Here is an 18,114-nt window from a genome sequence, read left to right on the forward strand (position 1 = left end):
CCCTACCAAATTATTTAAAAAAAACTCAGCAAAACTTGCATGCTCCTATTACCATGTGAAAGTGTTTTTTTACCCTCTCCAAAAAGAGGATGATATCAAAGTGGATAAAACCGACATAAACGCATGAATGGAGCCAAAATCTAATATAGGACTCAAAAGACAAAACAAAAACAAAAAAACTTCAAAATTAAATAACGGAGCCAAATCACGTGTATTGGGGATATCCAGAGGACATTTGGATTGTTTGATTATTATAGGATGGCCACTATGGCTTTGGGGCCATTTTTTTAATTTGGCAATTTCACATATTTCCACAAGATAGAAAAATAGGCCTGCGTGTGGCATACTAGAGTTCGTTTCAGAGGAAATAAGATGAACGTCATACAGTGTGGCTCCTTGGGCAAGACCCTTCAGGCTAATGCCTAAATATGTAGCCACAAGGGGGCCAAAGTCTAGGTCTCCCTGTCCCGGTCCCCAGCCTGGAAAAAGCACAGGGTCTGTCAGGAAGGGCTTCCAGCGTAAACATCTCTGCCAACCACCTGTGCAAATCCCTTTTTAGCGATTTGCTGTGGCGACCTCTGAAGGGATGTCCCAAAAGATGAACAACATCAACCCACAGTAAAGGGAAAGGAAAGAGCTGTTTTAGCAATCTTTACAAAATTTCACACACACGCCACCAGGTGAAGTCTACAACCACAACCAAAGTTTTTCCGGAACTTTGACCCGGGAAAGAGGCAGTTATCTTGAAAAAAAAAACTCTCTTTAGTACGAGATGCAAATTCAAACTCCTCCTAATAATTTAAATCTATCACAACTAATTGGGAAACTACTTGGGAAAAGATGTTTAAAGATTTTCAACTGTGTTAATGTATCATACTTTTTACTGGAGTATTGTGAAATTTTAATAGGTGAATCCCTGGCTGAATGTGAAGGAACAATTCTAAATCTTCCAAAAAAAAATTTACATAGACATGTTTGTAATCACCAGGCAACCAAATATAAAATGGTTGCTATAGGGATAAAACCAACAGAAAAGTTGGTTGTCTTTGATGACATTCTCACTGGCAGTTCTGACCGTGGTGGAAGGGGCAGAGGAGGAGGGTGAAGGTGTGTAGCAGCAGCTCAGCCAGTGAGGGTGGGTCAGAAATGGGCGGCGAGGGCGGGTAGCGGCTGCGGGCCATATAATGTTGGCTTTAATTAAGTGTTATGTGTTAACTAAACAATGTATGGACAGTTTCTAAGCGAGAGCACTGTCACTGCTGCTCATTGGGTTTATGGCCAGACTGCAGTGTGCTCTACAACAAAGACTGGCTTAGAGTATTTGATTGCCACTGGCACACTGAGATAAGGCTTTCACATGTCACAAAGGAAACTCTTTCTGACCGTGTCCTATTTGGGGCCACCTGATCTCCCGTGACACACCGCTGCCTGTGCGAGCTGATTTGAACTCGTTCTGGGAGCTTTGCACACGCCTGGCTAACGGGGAAGAGGTAGCAATGCGTTGAGTCATGAAGGATTGGTCCTGCATCTGGCGTTCAGTGTGTTTGTGTCAGTTACTCCCTGGCACAGTGCAGCACTTTCCTGCGAGCTACAGAGAGCAGACAGGAGAGGAGCAAAGCCAGGGAGGAGGCGTGAAATCCTTTCATCATTCGTTCGCCTCCTCTCAGTCTCGCTGTGTCTTTTGCTCTCGCCGTGGTTTCCCGAACACGCTCTGTTGAGTGTAAAGGCATGAACGGAGGGAGACCGGTGTGAACCTCTCCGCAGAGTGATTGCACATACCCAACGTAGCAACACAGATTTTTATATCTCAATCATGAAGCCCTCTAGATGAACTGTCAGAGTCCCTTGTGGTTCCAATAACTCACCCCTTCTAGATGATGTAAAAGCGTAGAGCTTACTTGATCATCATTGTAAATATAGAACACATTAATTGGATGGTTGGATAATATAATTATCAAATTGACTGATAATCAGGCATTGAAATTAAACTGTCAAAATGATCTATAGAGCTGATATTTTGTCCCTCTATCTTGGCGCGACAAATTCACTGGAGGTAGGCGGGTGAGACTGTGGGAATGTCAAGCGAAAAAAAAAAAAAGGTGATGAGAGTAAAATAAACTGAGAAGCAAAAATATGAATTAGAAGCTTCTTTCTAATAATTATGGCCACATTTTCTTCAATACCAACTGGATGTGTCATTTATTCTTTTCTTAAGCAGTACTTACTTGATCTGATTTATAGGGATCTTCATAGACCAAGGCTGGATCCGAATTCTTCCCCTGCCCCTACATTTAGCCCTCCAAATGGACAGTTATGGAAAAACAGTCTTCATGTCCGAATTCCTTCACTAATCACTATATAGGCCGTTTGCCATTTTGTAGTGCTGTCCGAATGTACAATTCCAAAATTGAGTGCCTTAGAAATTTCCCAAATGTCTCCATAAAAAACCAGTGTCGATGCTCACTAGATTGGGGAATATAGACCACAATAACTTTGCGTCTGAACAATTTTTGCCAAAGAAAAGTTATTTACATTTTTTTTTATAAACTATCAACATTTTTATATTCAGAACACAGTGGATTCATAAATGATCGCTCATATCAATTCGTTCATTCATTCATCTTCTTAACCGTTTATTCCCTTTTGGGGTCACGGGGTTGCCGGAGCCTATCCCGGCCACTTGGGCGTAGGCAAGGGATACCCTGGACTGGTCGCCAGTCCGTCGCAGGGTAGAATATCCTCAATCACACATCCATTCACTCTCACACTCACACCTATGGACAATTTAGAGTTGCCAATCAACCTATGTAGCATGTTTTTGGACGGTGGGAGGAAGCCGGAGATCCCGGAGGAAACCCACGCATGCACGGGGAGAACATGCAAACTCCACACAGAAAGGTCCCCCATTGATGTTGTGTTTTTCATGTCCCCCAGCCGGGACTTGAACCGGGGGCCTTCTTGCTGTGAGGGAAGAGCGCTAACCACTGCGCCACCGTGCAGCCCCATATCAATTCGATTTTAACTTAATCAATGAAGTCATAATCACCATTAAAAAAAAGTAGTGTCCATCGTGTCCGAATCGCTTTTAAAATACAGGGCACTACATAGTCCTGCACTATATAGTTTTTTAGTAGTTTAGTAGTAGTAGTTTTTAGTAGTAGCAGTTCGGACCATGCAAGTGTCTTCTACCACTCTATGATGTCATTAATAGTCACCAGCCATCCACGTTAGCGAGTTTGTAAGCTCCCCACAATAGTTGTAAATTTGTTAGATCATTTACTTTTGTGGGATAACGGTGTAAAACACCTCGCATGTTGCGCATTTTTAAGACGCCACCAAGTGGCGTTTGCTGGACTTTGAGACAGAGTAAAGCAGAGATAAAAAGAAGAGAGTCAGGGAGAGAGATCCGCCTGTTAGCAGAGTTCGTGGCTTGTGACGCTGGAAAAAAAGGAAAGTTGCTTTTTTATGTTGGTGGACAATAAAACAACTGAAATCTACCAAGTAGCCTCCTCATGTGTCTCATGAGTGCAACATATAGTCCAAGTTCATTCCAAGCATGTGAGACGTAATGAAGTAGGTCCAAAGACTATGGACCAACTTCATGCACTATTATTGCATTCTCTCCTATAAATGGGCTTTAACTGCTCCGCCATTTTTCCTGTATCAGCACGCCGAATCACAAAAACTAAAAAAGAAACAAACTATTTCCAGAATTTAAAGAAAGTTTTATTCTCCAGACTTTATTGTAACGATGCTTCTTGGCTCTTATGTTGCTGGAAAATCTGTTTGTTTCCCTTTTCAATTGTCCCACCTTCTTAAAAAACATGCTGAGTGTGCTGGTTGCACCCTTTAAAAGGAAGTGTAAAGTTTTCCTTTCCGGTGCCAGTTGATATTACTGTTGCTGTCTTCTCTTGTTGTGAGTTTCTGGCTCCTCCTAAAGCTGCCATCCAGTAACATGATTGGCACCATGTCTTCCACGAATTTGCAGTCAAGGTCCAAACCCCCATTTTCTTACTATTGGTACAAAACGTATTGAGCAACCCATTTTTAGTGCAACAACTAATGATCATTTGCAGAAAATAGGATTGTGAAACTGCATTCATGTAAAACACATTCATCAAACTCAAGGCCCGCGGGCCAAATGTGGCCCGCTATGTCATTTTATGTGGCCTGTGAGACCATAAAAGTTTTTCATATTTTAAAATAAAAAATAAAAATTGGTGTGTATTTATTCATATTTAGGGGGAATCAGACTTGAAATATCGGATTGGGTAACTTTACATTAGAACTTAAACACAGTCCATTTAACCTAACCTGACAGAATCAAATGTAAAAAGATTTATGCTAGAGTAACAAGCAAACATATATGTTTTCTATGCAACTGTAATTGTCACTTTAAAAAGTTATAGTAAATAAATAATGACTTATTTAACATTAAAGAGTAATTACATTTATTTTTAATTACATTTAGTTACATGTATATATGGAGGACATATATAAAGAAAATTAAGCTAAAAATAGTATTTCTGACTATTTCTTTATTCAAATCACAGTGAATCAGGAGCAGACGAAAGATGAGGACAAGAAGAGGGGCGGGGTTGCTACACACTAACAGTCCTGCCCATAACTCAGCGGAGAATTTAATAAATTACTGCAGCTCTGCATAAACGGTGTCCTTGAAAAATTACAGCTTTTTTTGGATTTTGGCTCAAAACAGCCTCATCAAAATCAAAAGACCACTGGGAATGCTTTGAAAATACATAAAAAAGGCAGTTAAATTCTGCTGTTGATTTCAGTTTTTTACACATTCTTTTTACCTGTCACTTTAGTGTAAAAGATGTCTGGTTGTGCCTGATTTCAGCTAGTTTCAGCTAGAAGTTCAATTCCACGGTGTCAGTTACAAGAATCTAAGAAAAAACTCAATTTTTAAGTTTTTTTTAAATAATTTTTTTATTTGTAGTTTGCCAAATAACAACACAACAAGTGTGTTTAAATGTTACAGCAGCAAATTTGTGAAAACTTTCCCTGCCATTACAAACACCACAATACACATTTAGTAATTGTCTTATACAAATATATATATATATATATATATATATATATATATATATATATATATATATATATATATATATATATATATATATATATATATATATATATATATAAATATTTAATAAGAAATGGATAGAGAGATAGATAGAGAGATGATCAATTTGAAACCATACAAAATTAAATTGACATATAGCACTACAATCACAGAGGGAAAATCTAGTATATATGTTTTGTTCACGCTATAGTTAAACCAGTGTTTTTGCAAAAAGAAAATGATAACACAGTCACAAAATTGTTCAGTGCATACAGTAAATTACTTGGATAAAACTTGTTTTGTTGCGTGATATTGTAAAAATTGTGTTTTTTATTCTGAAAAATCAACGTAAAAAAAACCCTCACATTGATTTGTTTTCTAGTTTAATTTAAAATGTAAACTCCTGTATGGACAATGAAGTGTCTATGGCAGAATAGTGATAAAATAAGCCCATAAATCATAACCCTTCACAAAGTCAGACTCCAGATTTAAGTACTTCTGATAGCCGGAAACATCATTACCTTCATTAGGTGGGAAATTTAAGGTTATAAATGATGACACTTTAAAAGATCCATAATGTGGAAAATCAAGTGAAATAACAGGCAGATCAGCAGTTATTGTTTACACTTCAAAATGAACTACATCTCAATAAATTGATAATGAATATTCATAAACTCCAGCACCTTGCTGTTGCATATTTATGAGAAACGTTTCACTTTGACTTCTTCTGTGGATAACCTGATGAGGCGTGTGCCTGGGAGCTGCTGTAAATAAATATTTATAGCAGCGGCGAGAGGATGCAAAGGATTTCCTGAGACACGGGAAGTTATTGACTCATCTGCTGGACGCAGATTTTCTATCTAAGGCAAGGCGTTCTGCCAAAACATGGACACAACTAGTCAGTAGGTCACACTGTGAAGTGAAGAATAAATGCACGCAAAAAGAAATGGCGGTATTTTTGCCCCACTGCGTTCAAAAAAAGATTAGGATTCGGTCCGATTTAAAGAGAAAAGTGTTTAACCAAAGAGGAACTTAAAAAAATGTAGCAGAGTTGAGACGCCTGAGCGTCTTCCAAAGCAATGTGGGTCAATCACAGTCTGGAAATTAGGAGATTGAGATAGGCCGTCGAAGATGGCCGAAACAAATTCTTCCCCGGCGGTTAGCAGTTTAATATTATCTTGGATGGGGACATAAAAAAGCATGATGGGAAAAGGCAGAGGAGAGGCAAAAAAGCAAAACAAGAAAACCCAACTTTAGAGAAAAAGTGATGTATGCAAATATAGCCCCCTAATGGAGCCTGAATGAGCAGAGGTGAATAAAAGCATTGATCACTGATGAACATCTCCAATGGTTTCTCTCGTTAAGAAGGTCAATGAGAGCTCATCTCTGTTATCTAATTGCAGAATGAGCCACAGAGCTGTAACCTAAAGAATCTGTCTGCATAGAGGTTAATATGTGTTGTGACGCCCTGCATTTAAAGTACTGTATTTTCTGTACTATGAGGAAAACAGCTGTGTCTTCTAATCTGTAGCACTTTATATATAGATTAATTCTAGTTGTGTTTATTAAAATGGCGCTCTATCAAAATGTCTGTATTGTTTTTTCACGAGTTACAAGGTTGGGTGTTATCGTGAATAGGCTAACACAGCTGATGCGAAGCGATGTCGGACTCATTTTTGGGAGCAAGCGTAGACACGGTACAGGTTGTTTTGGCGCTATAAGGGCCGGTTTATACTTCAAAGCGATTTGTGATCGTGGTCACACGGCCATCGGAGCGAAATTGCCCAGACGCAGCAGAATGCGACGCCTGCTGGTGACGTCACCCACAACAGGAATTTTACGCCTGTAGTGGAATCGCCTGCAAATCACGTCATTTAACCAGAATGTATTTCAAGGGACTAGAGGGCGCAATAAGAGCAACTCTGTCCAGAAAAAATATCCTTTTAACACTGAAGATGATGAAAGCTTAACAGACGAAGTTAAAGGAAACACCTAATTTCACACACAGAGCGTGAGCAAGATAAAAAATAAATACAAACTGGAAAAATCTTTTAGGTCATATAGATTTCATTTTGCACTAGACTAGATAATGCAATTTGCCTCTTTCTTCGCCTTTTTATCGCCTGTTTCTGCTTAGTGGACAAACGAACCACCCACCTCTGCCTCAGCGGGATGTCGTTCATGTTAAAAATTAAACCCTGGAGACGATCACACTGTTTGAAAAGTATAAACACCACTCAGAAGTTCATCGCAGTAATAGCGGACAGTCGCAAGCAAATCCAAGCACTATGAAATAGACCGCCCATTTACTGGAGCGATGACCGATCGCTTTGTCATGTGCTCTATCGACACTTACTGATTCTTCATTCTGTCTGATTAAAGCTAGGAACCGGATAATGATAAATCATGTAATAAAATGGTTACGGTAGAACAGGGGTGGGATTATATAAGTTTGCTTCCTTCCACTCCCTTTCAAGCAATATTTATTAATATGTCGAATTATCCTAAGTTTGATTCTTCTTTGTATGAATGTGTAACTGATGATTGTATCGTTTGTGTATTATTTTTTGATTGCTTGAAATAAACCATTTCAAATCAAAATCAAATCAAAAGTATAATCGGTCTTAAATTCGTTTTTCTGTGTGTTGCAAACACGGTTGGGAGTTACAGGTATAAAAACCCTAACGCAGCTAACATTTAGCGGTTTCTGACAGTTTTTTTTACATGACACAAACAAGGATAGGAGTTAGCATAATGCTGGTTAGCGTCTGTTGTATCAGTCAGTTTTTTTTTTATGAATTGTGAACAAGGTTGGATGTTGGTGTATTTATGCTAGTGGTGGGCCGTCAGGGCCTTCAAGGCTTTCTCTGAAGGTCTAAAAAATATCAGAATCATGTGTTAATACATAATTTGTCTATGCATACTCATTATATCATTCCAAATGGTCTGTCCACTCCCTTTTATTTTGTTTATGATGGTTATGCTGCTTTCAGACAGACGTATTTTCATATTGCAACATTTAATCAATCGCATTTTCAGCTGTCCTTTGTTGCCAGGCAGGGCCAGAGCTAACGAGGCCTTCACAATCAGTTCTGAAGGCCTCTAATGCAAAATCAATGTCGGAAATGACATTCATTTCCTTCAACCAATCAGATTTTTAGTTGGTGTTAGCAAGGCCCTGTAGCAGGCTTAGCCACCATCACAGTAGTCAGACTATCAGAAAAATTTGAGTCAATCATGAAGCAGCTGAACAGATTTGTGTGTTTGGCGCTGACCATCCACCGCGTCTGCAGAACGAAGCACTGGCCTTGATGGCATAGAAAAGGACTTCTTGACGGAACTGAAACGCGACAGGGTGATCGAACTGTTTTTGAGGAAAGGGAGGAGGATGGATTTTTTCTTCAAATAATTGGATTTTTTGATGACTGAAATGATAAATATCATTATAACTAATATTCCAAATGTATGAGGTTATTTTCAATGTTTTTCGCTGGCTGTAATTGCATAACAAGATTTGTTACCCATTGTTGTGCCGTACATCCAACAACATCACCTCATGTTGCAGCATGATAATGCACGGCCCCATGTTGCAAGGATCTGTACACAATTCTTGGAAGCTGAAAACATCCCAGTTCTTGCATGGCCAGCATACTCACCGGACATGTCACCCATTGAGCATGTTTGGGATGCTCTGGATCAGCGTACACGACAGCGTGTTCCAGTTCCTGCCAATATCCAGCAACTTCGCACAGCCATTGAAGAAGAGTGGACCAACATTCCATAGGCCACAATAGACAACCTGATCAACTCTATGCGAAGGAGATGTGTCGCACTTCATGAGCCAAATAGTGGTCACACCAGATACTGACTGGTTGTCTGAGTCCCCTGACCCCCTCAATAAAACAAAACTGAAGATTTCAGAGTGGCCTTTTCTTGTGGCCAGTCTAAGGCACACCTGTGCAATAATCATGCCGTCTAATCAGCATCTTGATATGGCACACCTGTGAGGTGGGATGGATTGTCTTGGCAAAGGAGAAGTGCTCACTATCACAGATTTAGACAGATTTGTGAACAATATTTCAGAGAACTGGTTATTTTGTGTATGTGGAAAATGTTTCACATCTTTGAGTTCATACCATAAAAAATGGGAGCAATAACAAAAGTGTTGCGTTTATATTTTTGGTCAGTGTATGTTGCAAACAAGTTTGGCAGTTAGGTGTATTGTGAATTTCAACGTGGCTAAATTGTAGCGAGTTACAGACAAGTTCTGGCATTATTGTGAACCCGTTCATAAAGCCTGACTGACTGACACACTTATCTCTGACGTGTTTGTCTCACTTAAAGCGCCTTACAGTTTGGTGCGTTCTAAACACAACATAAGTCCTAGAACAGTAATACATTGATGATGGGAATTAAAAACCCATTGTGCCCTATAGTGCAGACATCAGCAAATTAAAATTAGATACTCTAACAATAAAATTGCCTTATTTTCTCTCATATTTTCTTTTTTTATTTCCTTATTTTAGTGTGATTTACACAAAGAGGCAAAGCTGAGAAAAAAATAAAAAATGTCTATGTGGTTCAAAAGTGAATACCATCACTAATGACTTATTTTTTCTAACATACAATCTGTTTTCTTTGGTTTTCCTATAAAATGTCACTTTTATTCTGAAATGAATCACTTGGATCGTTCCCTTGAAAGCAAACTGGTTTCATGTAGCCAAAAGTAAAACATAAAGAAGTCTAAAAATAAAGAAAAATAATTTGCAGGAAAACCATCTATACATATAAATATATGTGGATGTCACACAAATGCAAAACTTTACACTTTATTTCTGCAGCATTTCCTTGAAAAGTTCTTCTAATAGAGTGTCAAAGTGAAAAAGGTCTATGTGGATTACCAACACAGAAATTTTTTTTATTCATATTATTATTATAATGAAGAGTCCTAGCGTCTAACTCTGAAAGGACTGCTTCTAGTATGTGAGCTTCCTGTTGTGTCTTTGAGGGCCCTCATTATCATACAGCACTGTTTGCTTTTGAGGATTCTCTCTGGGGGCAGCGCCCGGGTCAGCTCTGGGATGGGCCATGCTTCTGTGTGAGTGTGTGAGCATGCATGCAGGTTAGTGGATGTTCCTTAATAAGACCATCGCCAGGTAGAAATATCCTGAGAGCCTTCCCTTTTTCAGAAAAGCATCACTCATTAGCACTTAAGAAATATTTACTATCTGACCAAAATTTGTTTTCAGCCTTTCAAGAAGACGCAATGGCCTTTTTATTTATTTGAAATCTTTTGTCATCCTGATGAAATGTGTCTGTGATGTCATAAAAGCCACAGATGAATTTCGATTCACCAGGATCCATATATTTCAGTCCATCCCTTCTTCTTCTGAATTCATATTTGCTATTTTTCTTCTCAAAGTTGAGCGGTAACTCCTCTGAACACAGGCTTAAAGACCGTCTCTACTCAAAATGACATTTTTGGTGTTTTTCCCATGCTCTTGTGGCATTTTTCTAATAATGTACAATAATATGTAATAAATAATAATAACAAATAATAATGGAGGGAAAACAAATAAAGCGCAAATTTGCACTTCTAAGTACGGTACATTTTTTACTCAAAAGATTGTGAATCAGAATCAGGAATTGCAACGCTAATGTTAGGTTTGGGGTGGGAGGGGCTGTGAGCTAGCAGGACAGCATGTAAACAGAGAGCTTTCAGGAATGGGAAGGGGGGCAGGGTTGCTTCACACCAATGGTCCCGCCCACATCTTTGAAGTTAATTTCTAACAAACTACAGTCACTTTGCAGAAAATTATGTTTTTTATTTTTTATTTTGGCTACAAACAGCATAATTACAAGACCACTGGGAACCCTCTTAACCCTTGTGCTATCTTGTGGGGTCCAGATGACCCCCCTCCCAACGTTAACGCGCCTTCATCCGGACCCCACAAGACAGCACAAGGGTTAAAGTAGATCAAAAGACAATCTGAGTGGGACTTTTAACTTTGAAATGCCTACAGAAACTGTTTATTGCTACTTTAATGCAATCAGTCAAGGCCAGTTTTTGCTTTTTGCGTGGTGTTATCAATTGGATTCTCTTTTTTAATTCAGATATTCTTCTAAATTAAAACAAAGGTGAGATTTTGCAGTTTGCAGAAAGACATCACATAGCATAGTCATAGGGCATTAATATTCTTTTTCAAACCTAAAATTGTTTTAAAGACTCAAAGCAAAATTAATAGACAATAAGCTCCATCTTCCTTTTTTTTTCCAACGGTACAGGGATTAGACTTTCTTCCCACTTTTATAAATAAATGAAAAATCTTTTCTGAACGCACTCCAGCAGAGCTATAGTGAGGAAACCTTCTATCTAATTATGGCAAAATCCTTTTATATGGTGCAGGTGGGGGTTCTTAGCAATATTAAATTGTATTTGCTTCACTCTGTATTAAACTTTTCCATGTTTTAGAAATATTGTAAAATAAAAAATGAAAGGAAAATGATCAATTTACCAAAAACCTTATATGTAGTGCAATACAGTTTGAGTATAAGATTGATTTATTAATTTATGATCAGTCTAAAGGTGTATTTATAAAAACAGCACCCTCCCACAACATTTGCCCCACACAGAGAAGGAGACACACATTACTGATAGTTTCGTCTCACTGTGCATTAAATGCTAATGACCAATGTAAATGGGTACATGTAATTATGGCCACATATGCATGCCTGTTAACTCTGATGGCAGGTGTCAAAAGTATGTTTGTGATGCTGATGAGGATGGAAGTTTGCCCGGTGGTCCAACCGAGCTGCTAATGGTCCCGCTGGGATGGAGAATCTGTTCCACTGTCTGTCTTTATTTAGCACTGGGGTTTGTCTTCCTTGCAGAATTTGGGTTTAATTCAATGGGCAAGCTTCCAAATTGTGTCGGTATATGTACAGCATGTCAGGTGTGCGCGTGTGTTCAGCATATGTGTGCCCTCTCTGAGGGGCGCTCAAACCCGGTCCAGCTGCTGGTTTCCACATCTTTAGTGTCGGGGGGGGGGGGGGGGGGGGGGTAAAGCAAGTTCATCACAGACGGTTTTCATCTGGTGTTTTTCGTCTTCTTACATGCGCACAAAATTTTATTTATTTTTTATGACGCCGCGTCACTGTTGGCCTCTGTTGGCCTTCCGACAAGCGTCGGAATCCTGTTTGACTTTTTTGAAATTGTGACAAAAGCTGAGCAACTCGGATGGAAGTCCTCACTTCCTTCTTCCGATTCTGCTCATAAAGTCTGTTAGTTCCAACAGAAATATCAGCTAAAGCTCGTCTTTAGTGGTGTGGTTTTCTACGGGATCCGGTATCAGACCATGGAAAAAGCTCAGAGACGCAAATCTTTCTGGCTTCCGTGTCAGTTTTTGCACTACATCTCCAATGATGCATTGTGATAACCCTTGTGCTATCCTAGGCACTTTACCATTGGGAGTTGGGTCATCTAGACCCACTAGACAGTGCTCTGAACCTTTTTTCTTCAGTGATTTGTGATCTTCACTGGTGTCCATGGATAACATGAAATCTTTCCACCTTTATCCATCTTTGTCATGGTAGGGAGAACACGTTAATGTAAGAGTGGGGGTCATCTAAGATAGCACAAGGGTTACAGTGACAGCATCTCTGCGCTACAATGATTCTTCTCTGTTAAACGTGTTGAAACCACAACAAACACACATTTAAACAGTTTTTAAATCATTTTGATAAAATCAGAGGTCAACAGTTTAGTTCTCCTTCAAGGTTGTGTTTATTAGCAGCCAAACATCCCAAAGTTTGGTCCAAGTCATCGTTCTGACTGAAACACTTTTCTAATAAAGTCTGGATTGAAGGACAAATTCGCTTTTAGACTTGAGTCACTTTTGAAAAATAAAAGATTAAGTTCAAGTAGAAGTAATAAAAACATTTAAGAAACAGGGTTAAGGTGAAGTGGGTAACAGACACATTTAAACTAAATTGAAACAATTTAATCATCTAAAAGTAAATCAAACATTTTTGTTAAAGTTTTCAAAGACTTCATTTTTGATTAAGACGAAAGAAAAAGTAATAAAACTTCAACATGTTCACTTTTTGTGTAAGTATAATAAACATATATATTGTTAGTTTTTTGTGTAAAATTAAAAAAAAATATTGTGATAATATGGTTTTAAAATTATAGTTGCTTTTGCTCCAACATTGAAAAGTGTCGGACCGACCGACCGACCGACCGACCGACCGACCGACCGACCGACCGACCGACCGACCGACCGACCGACCGACCGACCGACCGACCGACCGACCGACCGACCGACCGACCGACCGACCGACCGACCGACAGACCGACAGACAGACAGACAGACAGACAGACAGACAGACAGACAGACAGACAGACAGACAGACAGACAGACAGACAGACAGACAGATAGATAGATAGATAGATAGATAGATAGATAGATAGATAGATGGATCTACATATCTATATAGGCTTGGAATTGAATGTTTGCATCCTATTGCTTTTGCATGCTTACTCAGGAGCAAGTTCGTTTAATTTCCTACAACGTCCGGGTAGAAAAATCCCCCAAGCGGTGGAGTGTGCAGCACAGAACACTAAGCATTTTATGCTCTAATATGTTTATGCAGGCAAATCTATTCCTGTGTTATGGTACTGTGTTTTGGGATCATATGTTTCAAATCATGCATGACACATCTCAAGATTAACTTCTTTTAGATGATATTATTCAAAATCCCATGGTGCTATTTGACCCTTGTTCACATGGTTTAGAGCACTAAATATTAGCATAGAATATTTCGCTTATTATTTTCTACTAATTGTAGTTTTCTCTTGTCTATTGTGTTAGTTATGTACTAAATTATCCAAAATAGTTGAAATGATCGATGTATTAATCCTTGTGCTATCCATAGCACTTTAACATTAGGAGTTGTGTCAGCTTTGTACCAGGCTGCCAACATTTCCACTGCGGGACTAAGTGTCCAGGCCATAACCCTGTCAACCAACAGTAGCTGGGATAGGCTCCAGAATGCTACATTCACATCAGGCATGTGTACCAGGCTCAAGAACGTGACGACACTTTTAGCATATGGTGTTCACGCTGAACTGTTGCTACACGGTATTAGCACTTAGACCAGGGGTGTCAAACATACGGCCCGCCAGGTGGTTAAGTCCAGCCCACACATGAAGAGTAAAAATCATAAGGACAGTTAAAAAACAAAGCAAGTTTGTAGTCCATTCCTGTGGCGAGTTATGATTTTTTAAAGAAATTACCGAAATGCGCATTTCCGCCATTAGGGGGAGCAAAGGCAAGGCAAAACAGGTGAAACAGCATATCTCTGCATGTGCCAAAAGTGAAACCTAACAGCTCTGTTTCTGGGTAAGATGCACTTTGGTTCCCTATGAGCCTTACCGCTGTTATCTTGCTATAAGGATGATCAGTAGCAACACCCTAATGACCAAAATGTTGTCAAAAAGTAAAGTGAAGTGAAAAGATTTCCAGGAAAAATGGACAGTTTTTTTTTCTTTCACGAAGCTGAATGCAAAACCCCCATGCTTGGTATGTTATCAACAGGTTGCAGTGTTCAAAGAATATAACATTCAGCACCACTAAGAGATTTACCATAAAGAAAAGTTTCTGGATTGCTTCAGTGTCAGATGTAAAATATTCAGTCTGTATAAAATTAAATAGACCAATTTTTTTTGACTGAAATTAATTTCATTCAAGATCCATTGGCCCCAAGTGATTAGGCTACTATTTTGGTTGAGGCATTTTTTCAAATTGAGTAAAAAAAAAACTAAAACAAAGCTGTTATTTTGCTTTTATGTTATGGTCCGGCCCACTTGAGATCAGACGGGCTGAATGTGGCCCCCGAACCAAAATGAGTTTGACAACCCTGGCTTAGACAATTGAAAGAGGCTTGGTGCGAAAGTGGTGAAAATCTTATGAATTTTGCTCCAGGCTTTTTCTTTCTGATATATGGAAGACCTGGTGTCATAGAATTCCAGTCGGGTACAAACTACAGTTAATAAAAACATTCTCCATGATCAATCTAAAAACAGTTCGTGCTTCTGTTAATGAAAAAGGATGCTACCCGGATAGGACGTCCCTATCAAATTAGACTCCCTGATTGGTCAAAGGTAACCCTTGTGCTATCCTGGTCACTTTACCATTGGGAGTTGGGTCATCTAGACCCACTAGACAGTGCTCTGAACCTTTTTCTTAAATGATTTGTGATCTTCACTGGTGTCCATGGATTACATGAAATCTTTCCACCTTTATCCACCTTTGTCATGGTAGGGAGAACACGTCAATGTAAGGGTGGGGTCATCTAAGATAGCACAAGGGTTAAGACTGGAAAGTTGTCATTTAGTCCAATTCAAAATTTACACAGATTTCCAACAACACCCCAAACTTTTTAGCATCAATCGTTGCTTCTTTTATTACTACCAGCGGAGAGGAGGGGGGGATTTATTTTTAAACAGAGTGAGAATCCTGTGATAAAGAGAAACAAGAGTAAACGACAAATGGTGGCTCAGTCTAAGGTGTGTTAGTGTGATATGTGACGGAGCAGCTGCATTGAAGCGATCACAACAATGTGGTGATTTAATTCCTGCGATAACACCTAACTTATCACATGCAGATCCTTGCATGCAGTCCTGCACCTTCACAAATGTTATGTTGATTTAGAACATTTCTCTATTGATCCTTATGAAGGTTATATGGAGTGTTAAACAGTCCCAGCTATAGGAGAAAAAAAGGGAAGCTGAGCTTTATATTCCTTTATGAACATAAGAATCTTCAAATCGGAACATTTTTGTTTCTTTGTAATAATTACAATCAGACTTTGTGACTAAACGGCATCAGAAATATATAAAAAAGGGAAGACATCCTTGATCCTCTCTCTGCTTGACATCAGGAGGATTACCATATTTGGAACTTCCTGTATCCAATCACGATCACACATTAGGTTATTTAAGATTCCATCAGTCAATGTTCTACTGTAGTTTATGATTGGATCCAGCCTTCAAGTTTGTACCAAGTCAGTCAATTGTCTTTTTTTTTTTTTTACCACAATTTGACATGTCAAGTTCTCAACCACTGCTTCACAAGATTCCCAGCATTCCATAGCCACATCTGGACCAGGACCCGCCCCTGGTCTGGACTACAAACTCCTGCTAACCTGTGGATGCCCCCAGACTCACCAGCGCCTCCCCCTGATCAGCAGAAGCAAGACTTCCTGTAGAAAAACATCCTCAACACTTTTTTTTTTTTTTTGCGGGATAAACGATTGACTCCCGTCTTTTCTACTGTCGTCCTGTTTGGTCCACTTGGTTTACCGGATAGTCATGTGCAAGATTGATTTTTATCATTTGAAATGAGTGTTTTTTGGGGTTTTTTGGCCCTTGTGTTTATCATTGTTGCTGGACACGGCAGGTAAGTAGGCTAGAAAAAGCAAACAACAGTTTTTGGATTACTTTAAATCACACTTAAGAGCTGCTGATTCATGCGGCCAATTTTTTTTTTATATTTAAGCAATAATTTATAAAAAGGAGGGAAAAAAAATCTTAAAAGAAATTAAAAGTAGAATGGTTTTCATGGATACTAGGTCTTTGCACAGATGGTTTTTTTTTCATGTTTATACTGGAGTATGGCACATGCCACCTAGTGGTCACCTGCTGAATTGACCTGGCTATATCTTTCAAAAATGCTTCAAACAAGGAAGTGAAAGAGTTCCTCCTGAGCTAAAGACACAGCAGGCAAGTCTTCTTTAGCTTGAATGCAAACGTTTTAGGTCTTCACTAAGGTTCCACTCCAACTGTATTTTGATCTATTTTAAAATCGTTCCCAGTGGTCTTTTAATTGTGACGATGCCGTTTTATAGCCAAAATGAAAGCGGCATTAGAATTTTGCTTAAGATTTGTGGCCAAGGCTTTTGGCACTGAAGTATAGGCCTACACTAATATCTCATCATTCCTTTTTTTGAATAAACAAACACTCAGAAACAGACTTTTATTCCGTGGGGTGTAACCATGGATCCATTTTATTATTTTATACATGTCCTGCATCATGAGAAAAATCTTTAACTAAAAAACACGAAAATAAAAATGCAGCCAAATAGCAATTGTGATGTAAGCTACCTATAGGGGGAATGAAAAGCATTTGGATGGACGGACGGACAGGAAAAAACATGTACTACTTTGGAAAGTTTTAGTAAGAAAAAGAAGAAGAAAAAAAACACCCCAGGCCTGAAACATTCTTGCTTTTTAAGATGAAAGTGGGGGTATTTCTTGCTGCATAACAAGGAGTCATTTGAGTGATTACTTTAAAGGAGAAATCTTAGGGATAATTGCGTAAACTGCCACTTAGTGAAGATGACTAGCGCAGGTCAATTCGCAGGAGCGTTTGATAGGGGACGTAGATTAGATGAGAGGCTGTTATCTTGCGTCTCTCCAGATGAAACTCTCCTTCTTAGAGAAAACAGTTCAGTCAAGATGGAGTATTTAATGAGCAGGAACAGGAATATTTAGGCCCTTTTGTGTATGCTGCAAATATTGCATGTTTTTTTTGCCGAAAAAACTCATTTTTTTAAGAAGTTTGCTTGTTGCCGTGTTTGCGGATTGCTTTGCAGAGGGACACATTTGATGTGCCAGTCCGTCGCCGTAGTGCAAACAGCAGGCGGGTGGTCGCCGGTCACCGTTTTTTTTTTTTTCTTTCTCCTGCATACAGACGAGCCCCGGCAACCACCCAGGCACGCAGGTGGAAAGAGGTTTGCGTGCGTTCGCACTGCACACCTCATCCATCTCATCCCCCGCCTCTGCTGGAGGCCCGGCGCTCGCACTCTCACGCTGAGACTGAGGCATGTGTATAAACAAGGAGAACCCCTCTGTCTTCTCCAGACACACAAACGCCACAGAAGCTCCAGATCCACCTCTCCCCTCCATAAATGTGATCATTATTCTGTCTCCTTTGCAATCACTTAAGAAAGGACGTGTCTAAATA

The 18,114-nt window shown here is 39.3% G+C and overlaps 1 protein-coding gene across 5 annotated transcripts in view; it reads right to left on the reverse strand.

The window, feature by feature from the left end:
- The window catches only part of sdk2b (sidekick cell adhesion molecule 2b), a 392,744-nt gene that overhangs the window by 125,264 nt on the left and 249,366 nt on the right, over positions 1-18,114 (reverse strand). The window lies entirely within an intron of this gene.

The sequence above is a fragment of the Oryzias latipes genome, chromosome 19 (genome assembly GCF_053564925.1).
Source record: "Oryzias latipes strain Hd-rR chromosome 19, Olatipes_Hd-rR_3.1".
NCBI classification, from domain to species: Eukaryota; Metazoa; Chordata; class Actinopteri; order Beloniformes; family Adrianichthyidae; genus Oryzias; species Oryzias latipes.